The sequence below is a fragment of the Helianthus annuus genome, chromosome 11 (genome assembly GCF_002127325.2).
Source record: "Helianthus annuus cultivar XRQ/B chromosome 11, HanXRQr2.0-SUNRISE, whole genome shotgun sequence".
Classification (NCBI taxonomy): Eukaryota; Viridiplantae; Streptophyta; class Magnoliopsida; order Asterales; family Asteraceae; genus Helianthus; species Helianthus annuus.
The window spans coordinates 34,028,438-34,041,043 of record NC_035443.2 but is presented as its reverse complement, the minus strand read 5'-3'; the positions used below and the strand labels follow the sequence as shown (position 1 = coordinate 34,041,043).

Below are 12,606 nucleotides of genomic sequence, written 5' to 3'. Positions count from 1 at the left end.
AGATCATATATGTCTTAATGAACCATATCGGGTCTTAATAGACCACCATGTTGAATAGTTGATCATACATGTCTTAATGGATCATGGTTCAGCACTTAATGGTTCAGACAGCACTTAACCATTTAGAAGTTGCCAAACAGCCCCTTAATGGACCATAACAAAGTATAGTTGATCTTATTAATGTAACATACTAGGATTAATAGTCACAATAACTCTTGATAAACCATGATAGGCTTTAGGATTTCATGTTGGATTTTAAATGGTTACGTTAATGTCAGTTGTTTCAATAAGTTTTTCTGTATGGTTCAAATCAAAATTTTGAATTTACTTTTTCAAAACATGTAATTTATATATTTTTACAAATACACACACACATATATATATATATATATATATATATAATTTCAATTTACTTTTTATAACTTTATATCTATAAATTTATATAAGTATAAATATATTAGTTTGCATGACCAAAAGTGTTTTAAAAACTGGTCAGTTAAACCGCTAGATACACCCGATTAAACTGTTTCTGAGTCAAATCCGGTACGTTATAAAAACTGAATTTTATACTCCCTCCGTCCCATTAAATGTGTCTTATTTTGAATTTTCAAAGTTTAAATTTATAAACTTTGACTTTAATTATATATTTTTTGTGTCATATAAAACTTGATCAAATTAACCCGATAAAAACACTTGTAAAACACACTCAAATCATATATCTTTCATTAAGTATTATCTAACACAAACAAAATTATTTAAGGCAAAGTTTATAAATAAAGATTTTGAAAATTTAAAATAGGACACTTTGGGACGGAGGGAGCAGTTTATTAGGCGCTAAATTTTTCGTACTTTAAACTTTTCAAAAATTTCATATTTTCACTTCTAAATTTCCATTTCCCTCTTGTCTCCATTCTAAACCCTAATTCCCTCGCTCCCCAATTGTAAAACACTTTCATCTTCAAAAATCCACCACCAGATCTGGTGCAAAATAACCTTCTGGATGTGTGGTTAAAGTTTTGTTCGCCATGAATCCATCTCCTATCTTCAAAGTTCGTGTAATGGGTCCATCTATATTCTCCCTCCGATTTATTGAAGTGAACTACGTAAATTCCCTAAATCCCCATGTAGCGGCTCTAAAGGGGAGATTCTGGCACCCTTGTGGAAAATATCCTAAATCGCTCCTGATGAAGCGATTTGTTCAAATGGTACTGCGGTACCGGAAAAGGGGGAACCGCCTGCCGAGAAACTGTAAAACCTAGAAGTGGTGGCGGGCAACTACACCTCGCCTCTCTTTGTTTAAGACCTTTTACTAGACATCGAGCCAGGGACCATGGACAGTGTTCGATCTGGTCCGTACGGTCAGATCTTCTAGCCGTGTAACTTTGTGTTCGGGAAGTCTGGTGCCAAAATTGGGCGAAAGGTCATTATACGGAAGGAGTAGAGCTTATTGATTCTATTCTTGGCGTTGTTCGTATTGATTCCATCTGGTGCTGAAAGAAGGTTTGATTTTGCCGCTGTTCGTATTTGATGGACTGATAGTTACATTAAAATTGAATTCAATCACACAAAGGTACGATTTTCATTCCAATTTAGTTTCATAAGCATATAGTTCTTGATTTAGTATCATTTTATTTGATTTCGTGCTGTTTATGGTCATCAAGTAATTGATGATTGCATTTGCAGAATAAGGGTAAACTAAAATTACTTAGAAAACATACGTGTATGTAGGCCTTAGAAAACACATTAAAGAAAAGTGAGTCATCAAGCGTCCTTATCTAAAACAAAAAGTACAGATACATTACAAAATTGCAAAAGATTCACACAACTGTACCATTCAACATCACACTCAAACCAGTAAAGAGAATATACAGTCTTTATGTAATGTAAAACTATTATCTGAAACTGATCGCATGTTTCATATCATCATAGTTTGTGTGGTCCACAATCCCTCTCATCAGAACTTACTATATTATTGTGGTTTATTTGCTTATGTAATTGGTGACTTATAGTTATTCTTTTGTTTTTGTGCTAGATCATGAAGTTTTAGATGTCTTATGTGTGAAGTATAAGGTATGCTGGTAATTTTGATAGTTTTGAGAACGCCTTATGCAAGGCGCTTAAGAAGCAAGGGCCTTTTTTTAACAAGGGGTAGAGTATAAATGAACTGTTTTTAGGGGGTTAAGACATGTTTTAAGTTGGTTTGGGCTGGTTTCAAGCCATTTTTAGATGTTTCATACCAGTTTCAGCCTTGTTCAGGCCTGTTTTTAATTGGCCGGAAGGTGTTATTGCTGCGTTAGGTTGCGTTGCAGTTAATGTCACTGGATTACCACGTTCTGCTTCATGGCAGGATCTGAAGGTCTGTTTCTTTTTTTTAAGCACACAGAAATGTTAGAGAAGATGGTTCATAGACTTCAAAAGCAGTTTTTCAAGGGCTCAATCTGGCTTGCTAAGTAAACTAGCCGGACTCAAATAGGATCATTAGAGATTGAGGTCATCTGATGTGTATTCAAATGCGTTAAACCTTCTAAAGTGCCTTATTTAGGATACAAGTTGCATTGTTATTATAGTAATAATTTTAGTAGTCATATCTAACATGCTAATTAAATATTGTGTACATAATGTTTGTCACTTTGTGAACCATTTTTATATGCACTAAAGCTTTATCTGTTTTGACCCCTACCTGTGTCAACTGTCGACTCGTTAGTTGTGACAGTTATGACTTAACCACACATTTTGTCGTCTCTAATTTTTAGAAACTTAAACTTTTTGACAAATTAAGATCAACCCACCCGATAACTAGGCTCACTTATATTTCTTTCCAAGAATGAGAGGGATTGTGGACTACACAAACTATGATGATATCATATGAAACATGCAGTCAGTTTCAGATAATAGTTTTACATTAGACTATGGGGTATGGGGCGGGGGTTGGGGCGTGGGTTGGGTACAAACGCCCAAGTCACCGTCTCGGGTGGGCTTGGGTTTCGGCGTGGCCCCTTGGGCGGGGGTTTCAGCCCGGGCGTTGGGCGGGCCTAGCGGTCTTCCGTGGCCGGCTCTCATTGGCTGGGTGGGCTAGGCTATAGGTGGCTAGACGTTTTTTTTTAATTTTGTGTGTATTTTTATAATAATTGAAAAAAAAATTATAACACGTGGCCAACCCATGCGGGCTAACCACGCCCCGCCCCGCCATACCGACCCAACATGCAACTGACCAGCTGTGCCCCTCGAAGTCCACGTGTCAACCCATGCCCCAAACCCCCGCCCCACCATACCCCACGGTCTTACATAAAGACTGTATATTCTCTTTACTGGTTTGAGTGTGATGTTGAATGGTACAGTTGTGTGAATCTTTTGCAATTTTTTAATGTATCTGTACCTTTTGTTTTAGATAAGGAAGCTTGATGACTCACTTTTCTTTAATGTTTTTCTAAGGCCTACATACAGGTACGTTTTCTAAGTAATGTTAGTTTACCCTTATTCTGCAAATCGCAAAAGTGGCCAAACCTTAGGGACGAAATGGCATTTTACTCCAAAAAAAACAACTCTTTTTTCACATTTGTAGAACTGTTAATTCATACCAAAAGATAACGTAGTTCCATATTTAGTTGTAGGTTAATGCCATATACATTAAAATAGCATATGTTGATTTCTGCGCATAAATAATTAAATATCTTTTTATTGTTTAGGTTGGAATCTCCAAGTTCTAAACTTTTAGGCAATATGTTGATAATATCTGCTGGAGTTTTATTAATAGGTAAGATGTTCTATTAGTCTTGTAATTATATCTTATTTAATATAGTCTAACCCATATCTTGATAAGCAATATTCGTAAGTTACATGTTACGTTTCGTATAACTTATTTAATTCATTGCTTGCTATGATTCAGTTAGATTCTAATTACAATTTTTAATCACATTTGGATTTTATTGTCATAAATCTATAATTACAGTTGCAACAAATTTGTTGGATTTTGCAGGAAGTTGCATTGTTAACTGATTGGAAATTTTCAGGTGGTTCCCATGGATATGTTGTTGGACACATTTGCCCTGAAGCACAGGTTTCATCATTTTCTAGTGTTTTGAATAACTTCAATAGTAACAGAGTAGCTTGTGATAATGATATTGGATTTCTTATTTTGCACCTAAATAAAAGTAAAAAAAAAGAGCAAAGGATGAATGTTTTATGGATCATTAGTAATAATGCACATTTATTCCACATGATTTTGAGTCTAGTTCATTGAACAAATTTTTGTTCACAAATATGTTTTTAAGAGAGAAAAAGAACAACCTATTGAGATTTCATTTATTCTATCACTGTAAATACAGGATTCTGTTCCATGATGTTAGGTGTGCAAGTTGGTTATGTGTTGTGAAGGGATGTGGCTTGACCCGTTCGAAATAAGGCTTCAAATGGAGGAGGCTTTACTTTCATGGTACTATATTTATCCGTTTAGTGTAAAAGAAAACTTTATGTGGATTGGTGAATGTTTCGGAAATAAGGGAAAGTAGTGCCAAAACAAAAGGATAGACTTTGGATTCATTATTTGCAAACATGAAGGAGCAAAGGATGAATGTTTTATCTCACCAACAACACAACAATAATGTGGGGAGAAGAAATGGACGTGGACAACCAAGGCATATGTTTTCTTCTAAATGGCTATTGAAGACCTTGAGAATGATCCACATTAAGTAGTTGTTGCATTATTTGTAGATTGCTTATGATCAAAAGTTTATGTAATATATTATTTAAATGTAAAACTTATGTATGGATTTTGGTTTATTATTATTATTATTATTATTATTATTATTATTATTATTATTATTATTATTATTAATATTATTAGTTTTTTTTTTTAGGTTTGTTCATGTTTACTACTTTAATTTTGTTTTAATTTTACAAAAAAAAAATGAAAATAAAATTGATAATTACGCAAAAATGGCCATATAGAACCACAACAAATGTATGTGGCTAAAGATTGGACAATAGCCACACTTAGAATTTACAAAATTTGGTGTGGCTATAAATAATTATTAGCCACAGCATAGTCACTTTGTTTCTTGTTTGTGTGACCGAATGATTCCAAACGTCATGGGGAAAAAGTTATGTGTGACTAAAGATTAGAAAATAGCCACACTTAAAATTACAAAATTTAATGTGGCTGTAAATAACCATTAGTCACATCATAGTCACTTTGTTTTTTGTTTATGTGACGAAATGATACCAAATGTCATGGGAAAACAAATTTGTGTGACCAAATGTTATACAATAGCCACACTTACAATTACAAAAATGTTTTATGTGTCTAATAAAAGTTTTTAGCCACACTTACAATAAATTTATGTGACTATATAATAGAATCGACGACATTTATAGTAAATTCATGTGGTCGTTGCTACAATTTAGCCACACTTAATAAACACAGTGCTTGATTACAACCTTTTTTTGCCACACTCTTTTTTAACTAATGTGGCTAAAATAGACTTTTTACTAAATTTATGTGACCATATAATAGAACCAGTCACACTTAAAGTACATTAATGTGACCATTGCTACCATTTAGCCACATTTATGCTTGATTCCAGCAAGAAATTTTTAGTACCCTTTAGCCACACTTTTAAGTTGCAACGACCACTAAAAAGTGAATGTGACCGTATGATACCTACGATGACTGGACCTTTTGCCACACTTGAGTTGAAAAAAAATTGTGTGGCGAAAGACATATAGTCACACTTTTTTAGTGTGGCCGTAGCCCTTTTTTGACGTAGTGTGTTAGATAACCACTGTCAAGGGGAGAGTTTAGAGTAAACTTCTGCTTATTGTGATTCTATTGTTGTGATCAGGTTTTGGCTTTACATTATCTGTTCCTCTGATAGGGTTCAATCCCAACAATCTCCCCCTGGAACAGATAATGCCAAAACCTGTCTTTATTCAGGATCTTTATTACTCATCAAGAGTGCCTTAGCTTGTTCCTTAAATTAAGCTTCAAATTCTTTGGCACTCTGGTCATCTTTATCACTGCACAGTGAAAGCTCAAGGAGATCCTGCAAATCTTCAACACTAAGGCCCAGTGCTTCTTTCCTTGATATGTGCTTCACCTCACCATTGGATCTGAGCAAAGTCAATACGTGGGTCTTTTGATCAGACTTCCACTTTAGTATTTTTGAATCCAATGGGTTTCTTGGGAGAGATTTATTATCAGATGAGTTGAAGGATGATGGCCTTGAAAACACATGCAAACTCTCAGACATTCTTTTGAAAGCTTCTTCAATGACTCTGTCTGCTGCAGCTATATCATCTGCGGTTTCTTGTTCAATAAGCTCTTGTCTTTCAACTTCTGTCTTGTCTTCTGCAGTGTTTGTAGATGCAGGTTTGTTGAGTACCTTCTTAAAAAGGTTTTGAAGCTTTGATGAGCTGTCTTCATTTAGACCCATTTTTAAGATGGTGTCCTTGAGATACTCTGCTTCCTTTTCTAAGACCTCTTCTTCAGTCAGCTGTTTGCCTACATCTTGTTTTGACCCAAGTGTAGGACTGTCTGCTGATTTTAACATTGTCTTGAGGTTTTCAATTTTCTGTTCAAGCTTCATCATCTGTTCTCTTTTCTTTGAAGCATCTGAAGCAGTTTTCTTCTTTTTCTTTAGCCTCTCATAGGCTTCATCAGTTTGCTGCCTAGACCATTTTGATATGGCTTCAGCAGTGTCCATCTTAGCATCCACTAGCTCCTTTTTCTTTCCTTTATATTCAGCAGTGAGGTCAGCAATGAGCTTTCTGAATTTACTCCAGTTTGGAGCATTTTTCTTCTTTGAAGGATCATTCTTGATTTTTTGGATCCTTTCAGCCTCATGCTTTAAAGCTACTAATGGCCATTCTTTAAACTGGGATTCTTCAGCAGGATAGAACTTTTCTTTCATGATTAAGGCTAGAAGTTGTTCTCTTAACTTCTTCTTTTGATCAGCCTTTTCCTTTTCTAGCTCTTGTGCAAATTCTTCTATCTGCTTTACCTTTGTAAGGTAGAACTCCAGTCTTTTAGCAATGCCTACTTCGCTTAGACTTTCTTTTTCACTGTCAACCTTGGCTTTTACTTTAGCTTGCCTTGCCTTTATCTTGAGATAATCATTAATATCTTCTGGTGCTATGTAGCCTATGAGTGAAGAGAATTTTCTTTTTGAGGGATCTTCTTCTGTATAAAATTGCCTCATCTCATTTTTAATGGCTTCAAGTTCCAGTGGATACTGTGCAGCATTTGGATCATGTATTCCTTCATTGGCAGTGATTGGCTTTCTTTTTCTGTTAAAGAGCTTAGGTTGAGATATAGGAAAGGATAGAGCAATGGTGGATGGCTGGCTAACAACTGTTGAAACAACTGGTGTCTCAACTGCTGATGTATCAGCAGATGTCTTCTGCTTTTGAGCAGGGGTTATTGTGGCAGTTGTTTGGGTGGTGATCAGTGGTTGACTAGCAGTAGTTGAAACAACTTGTGTTTCAACCACTGTTGCCATTACAACGGATGTTGTAACATCTGTTGTCTTGTGCCTTTTAGCAGGGGGTGATGATGGTTTGGTGGTTTTTGATTTTGATGGTGGTTTTTGTGTTGTGGACACAGGTGGTGGTGGTGGAACAGTAGTTGTGGTGATTTGTGTCGAGGTGGTGTGTGTGTTGATGAGATGGCAGCTGTTTGGCTACAGACAGTAGTTTTTGTAACTGCTGTTGTATCAGCTGTTTGAGTTGAAGTTTTTGAGGTTTTGGGTTTTTCTGGTTCAATGTATATCCCATCTTCTATACCTTTCTTTTTCATCTTGATTTTCTCCCCCTTTTTGGCATTATCTGCCAGGGGTGTATCCATGAAGAAAATGGTAGATGGACCTTTCTCACTTTGAGCATTCTGTTGTATGCTAGCCTTTATAGCTTTGATATCTGCTTGAGTGTCTTTGAACCGAGATTCTACCATGTTCGTCAGCATTTGTACTTGATTAGCATGCTTTTTAGCAGCCATTTGTTGCTGTTGTTCAAGCATGGGCTGGAAGATATTCCAAAGCTCATTTGCAGCAAATGCTTGTGGAGCAGGTGCTTGAGCAGGAGGAACAGTTGATTGGGCTTTTTGAGCTTCTAACAGCCGCTGCACCATATCTTTTATCTCGGCAACAGAAGATTCCAGATTTTCAACTCTGGCCGTCAATTCATTGTATTTTGAATCATCACCTGAATTAACAGGATTATCTGAATCCCCATCAGCAGTGGTTGTATCAATGCGTGACTTAGGAGCTGTGGCCCAAAAGTCATCCATTGATGCCCGTTTTTCTTGGTACTGGGGACTTCTTTCTTCAGCACTCGATAATCCTTTGATGTTACCAGCAGTTAAAGATAACTTACTGGTGGTTACCGATGTTGCCATGGAAGAAATTGCCTTCAAGGGAGTCTTAGTAATGTAACAACTGTCCAACTGAAGATCTGTTGATCCATCAGTTGTAGTTGCTGCTCCACTTGAACTACCACCGAGAGTTACTTGTAACTCAGGGGGTGTAACCTCCTCAGCAGTTGCTGGGATAGCAGAGGTATGAGCATCAGACCCAGTCACTTGTGGAGGTATACTCTCAGTAATAGGTGATAGAGAGGAACTGGTTTGTGTCTGTGCCATATCAACTGCATGCAACAGGGGTATTATTGATTGTGGTAATATGATTGGTGAGGGTATGGGTGTTGAAAGAGACATGTCCTTGGGATCAGGACTGTGGAAGATGGATCCGAGTGGATACAGAGCTTCATAATTTGGTGTCCCTGTGCTTACAACCTGATCCTTTTGTGAGGATGCAGGAGGAGTTTTAGGCTGGGGTTGAGATCTTTCTTCCATCTGCTGTGAGGAAGTAGCAGCAGTGGTTTCTTGTGACTTTTGTGTTGTCACTGGCATTGACTCTGGGATCTCATCTTCCAGAGTTGCCTTTGGTGTGGGTTTGGTGGGTTTTCTGGATGTTTTTCTTTTGGTCTTTTTGGTGGCAGGTGTTGGTTTCAAAGCAGTGGGTGTGCTACTTTGATCACCTGGAGCAGTGGGCTCAGCAGTGGTTGCTTGAGGTTCAGTAGCAGTTTCTAAAACCTGCTCTGCCTCCTTTGTTTTTAATTTTATTGGTGCTATCATTCTTGAAAATGTTTCAATTGTTAAACAGTTTATTTTGAATGAGACACCTTGTTTGGGCAATTCTGCATCTTTCTCAACAAATTTTTGTTCAAAATAGTAGCTTAGAAATCTTGGAAAGAGCAGAAATGCTTTATTATCAACGTTCTTTACCAAATCATCAAATATTTCCTGGGAGTAGTTATAGTTTTTATCATTTAAAATTGCATACCCCAAGCATTGGATTTTCGTTGGTATCTCATTAAAGGACGTTGTTTTATTAGAAACACACATGAGCAGTGTGTGGAATAAAAATCTGGGTGCAGAAGGGAAGTAACCCTTTTGTAGGGTATCCCTATTTGGTTGTTCTGCATAGCCCATGTTCATGAAATCCTTTACCAACTCGTCTTTTGTAAATGAGGTTTTTCCATTTAAATCATCAAGTTTAAAGGTTTCAGAGATGGATTTTGGTGAGATGTTTGCCTTCTTACCCTGTATCGAGGAGTTGATGGCGGCGATGATATCTCCTTGTTTTTCAACGGTGGCATTTTTCCAGAACTCTCTCTGGGTATCAAGGTAAATAGGAGCGTCTGCTATTATCAAAGTTTTGTACTTTGATGCAGAAATGATGTCAAGGATGGAGTCGAAAGTGTGGTTATCGGTAGGTTTTGTGAGTATACCTACATAGTTGTGTGGAGCTTTGTAGCGAATCTCCGGTGTTTCAGCGGCCATTTGAGTGGCATCTGCTGTTGTGGAGGAAGATGATGGTTTTGATTTTCATTTCGATTTTGGTTTCGTCATTTTGGATGAAGAAGATCGAAGAAGTTTTTTTGGAGTTATGAGAGGGAAACTGCTATGAGAAGAGAACTTTTGGAATTCAATTCGACAGTAAAACCCTGTTTGGATTTAATCAGGGTTTTATTTAGGGAAAAAGTGATTGCTGATGTGGCAGCGGTTATTTTGATCTGAAGGCTAAAAACTGACCACGTGTCAAACATCTGATGGAATGGTAAATAATGGAGGACAGTTGTTTTGACAACTACTGATGGATCAAGTATCAGTAGTTACAACGGTAATAAAATGAAACAGTGGATGTAACAGTGGATGGAACAAAGATTTTAAACATCAGTGTTTTGGAGAACAGAGGTTGACACTTTAGCAGTGGACAGACTTTAGAGAGCAGATGTTAAGGCACAACAGCACTTTAGAGACAACAGTGGTAGAAGATAAAATTGGTTCAACAACTGATAGTGCAGCAGTATTTCAACTTTTGACAAACAATGTTAGCATCTGCTTGTTCAGATGTAGAACTTGATTTTGCTTTGTGAAGGCACAGTATCTTATCTAACATCTGTTGAGCATTTGAGATGCTATTCTTAACAAAATACATTTTAGATGTAAATTATCAAGATTAAATTGCCAGCAGTTATCCACATGGAATTTTGTTCAAGAATTTGCCAAATGTCTATTATTTTAGACAATGGTTTAGCATCCCAGATGATGAAAACATTTTTACTAGAGATGCTCATTTTGTGTCTAATTACTGGAACTAGAACATGAGTATCTCAGTAGTCTAAGTCAATTTGCAATCAATTTTTGATCTGTGAAAACCAAACTTGAGCTTAACATGACCTTGATATGTGTGTCATTTCCTTTTGATCAGTTTTAGGGATAGTAATTACACACAAAAATAAGGTAATTACATCCAGACCAGAGATGAACTTTTACTATAAAAAATGAGTAAAAGATCATAATATATTTAAAAAAAAAAACATCTGGTTTTTATTTAAGAGGAAAACACCTTAACAAAAATCAAAGGAAGTTTTGAAAATAATCAAAAGGATCCAACAATTTTCCAGTAAATTCATGATCATATTATTCTCAAGTTATTTTGACCATTGTTTGGGTCATTTTCTTGTCAATTGATTGTAAATTCCCTTTAAGCACCATCACTGAAGATGCTATTGTTACCAGAACAATTCCTGTATTGATGAATGCACACAGTTGCAAAATGATGACCACTGATGATCTAACTTTTGAACCTCAAAAGTGTTTTATGTTTATACTCTTTTCTTTTGATTTCAAAAGTTTTTGAGATAGTCACACTTTGAGACTTGTTCATTTTTCTTTTCCCTTTTTACCCTTTTTATTCATATGTTCAGAAATACTCACTAGGAGATTATATTTTGAACATATTTTGTCCATAATCACGTTGAAGCAATGTTTTGAGAGATCTGACCATATTTGATCATGTTTTATTACAGATCTCACATTTACCTATGATTAGGACAGTTTTGACACCTTATTTTCTCAATGTGTTTTGGACTAAGTTGATTTGGTCCTTTTGAAGGTACTCAACTTGCCTTTGAGCACATGAGAGATTTTAACTAAAGTTTTATTTCCCCCTTTTCTATGTCAGCAGTATTCTAGTGTTTTGGATGAACACCAGTTTTGCTGAACAGAGGTACATACTTTAGTGTTTATTGAAAACATCACAAATATCGAAACAACAATTGAAATCAGTTTTGAAAACATCAAACGATCCCATAATTTATCAGATATTTTACAGATCTGAAAACTATGAGTGACATATGCATGAAAACACTTGTTGTGTGAGAGTTGTGTGTCATATGACATCTTGGTTGATTTACAGAGTTTTTGAATAACCAATTTGACCGTGATTCACTCGTTACTCTGTTTTTCAACTGAATACAACCAATCCTTTAGTATCAATAACTTTTGAGCTGAACTGTTATGTCAAATTGATTGTTAGATCGAATTTGACTGTCCAAGCTCTGATACCAATTGTTGGGATCTGGGGCCGTCATGATAGTGTTTGTTTGCATAAAACGATTAATCAGAACATATGAAATGATATAAGTGCAGCGGAAATGAGTAGCAAACTTTGTAAACACAATCAAAGGAAAGTATAGATTGATAAACAATTGCTTTTCATTGAGTCGAAAGATTTACATAAAAGCAAAAGATTACAATGCAAGCTTACAATCTAAACTCCCCCTCATCCTGATACACCAGAGTTGGTTGCACAAGATGAAAGGATGAATTGAGGAGAATAACTCACTCAAAACGATCAAATATAACAGTACAGAATATTGTCATATTTATAGGCAAACCAAACTACTGATGAACTTCAGCTGACGTCACCATGATAGTGACATCTAACGACCTAACAAACTATAAACACTGTTCTATACAAACTACTAACATGTAACATTTGATAAGTAATAAAATGTAAAGCTAAGGAAAACTATTGCTTCACGTTCCACTGTTGTAGTCTGAGCACAGATGTTGAATCTTCAGTGCATTCTTCAAAGGTGATCAGTCTTTGAGAGAGCAGTGCTTGAGTCTTCAGCAGTACTTAGGAAACAGCAGTAGATAGAGCATCAATGTTTGTCTTCAGCAGTCGTTGGATAGTCATCAGAGTTTGGTTTATCAGTTGTTGTAGTTGAGCAGCACTCAAGATCCATCAGCTGTTAGATAAC

The 12,606-nt window shown here is 36.1% G+C and overlaps 1 long non-coding RNA gene across 2 annotated transcripts; it reads left to right on the top strand.

Moving 5' to 3' along the window:
* Positions 1 to 906: 906 nt before the first annotated feature.
* Positions 907 to 4,617, top strand: LOC110889987. Of its 2 annotated transcripts, XR_002564117.2 has the most exons (5): positions 907 to 1,570; positions 3,389 to 3,444; positions 3,687 to 3,754; positions 3,977 to 4,057; positions 4,326 to 4,617. It is a non-coding gene; the product is annotated as an uncharacterized LOC110889987 (long non-coding RNA). The 2 variants fall into 2 exon arrangements; XR_002564118.2 differs by lacking the exon at positions 3,389 to 3,444.
* Positions 4,618 to 12,606: the final 7,989 nt, after the last annotated feature.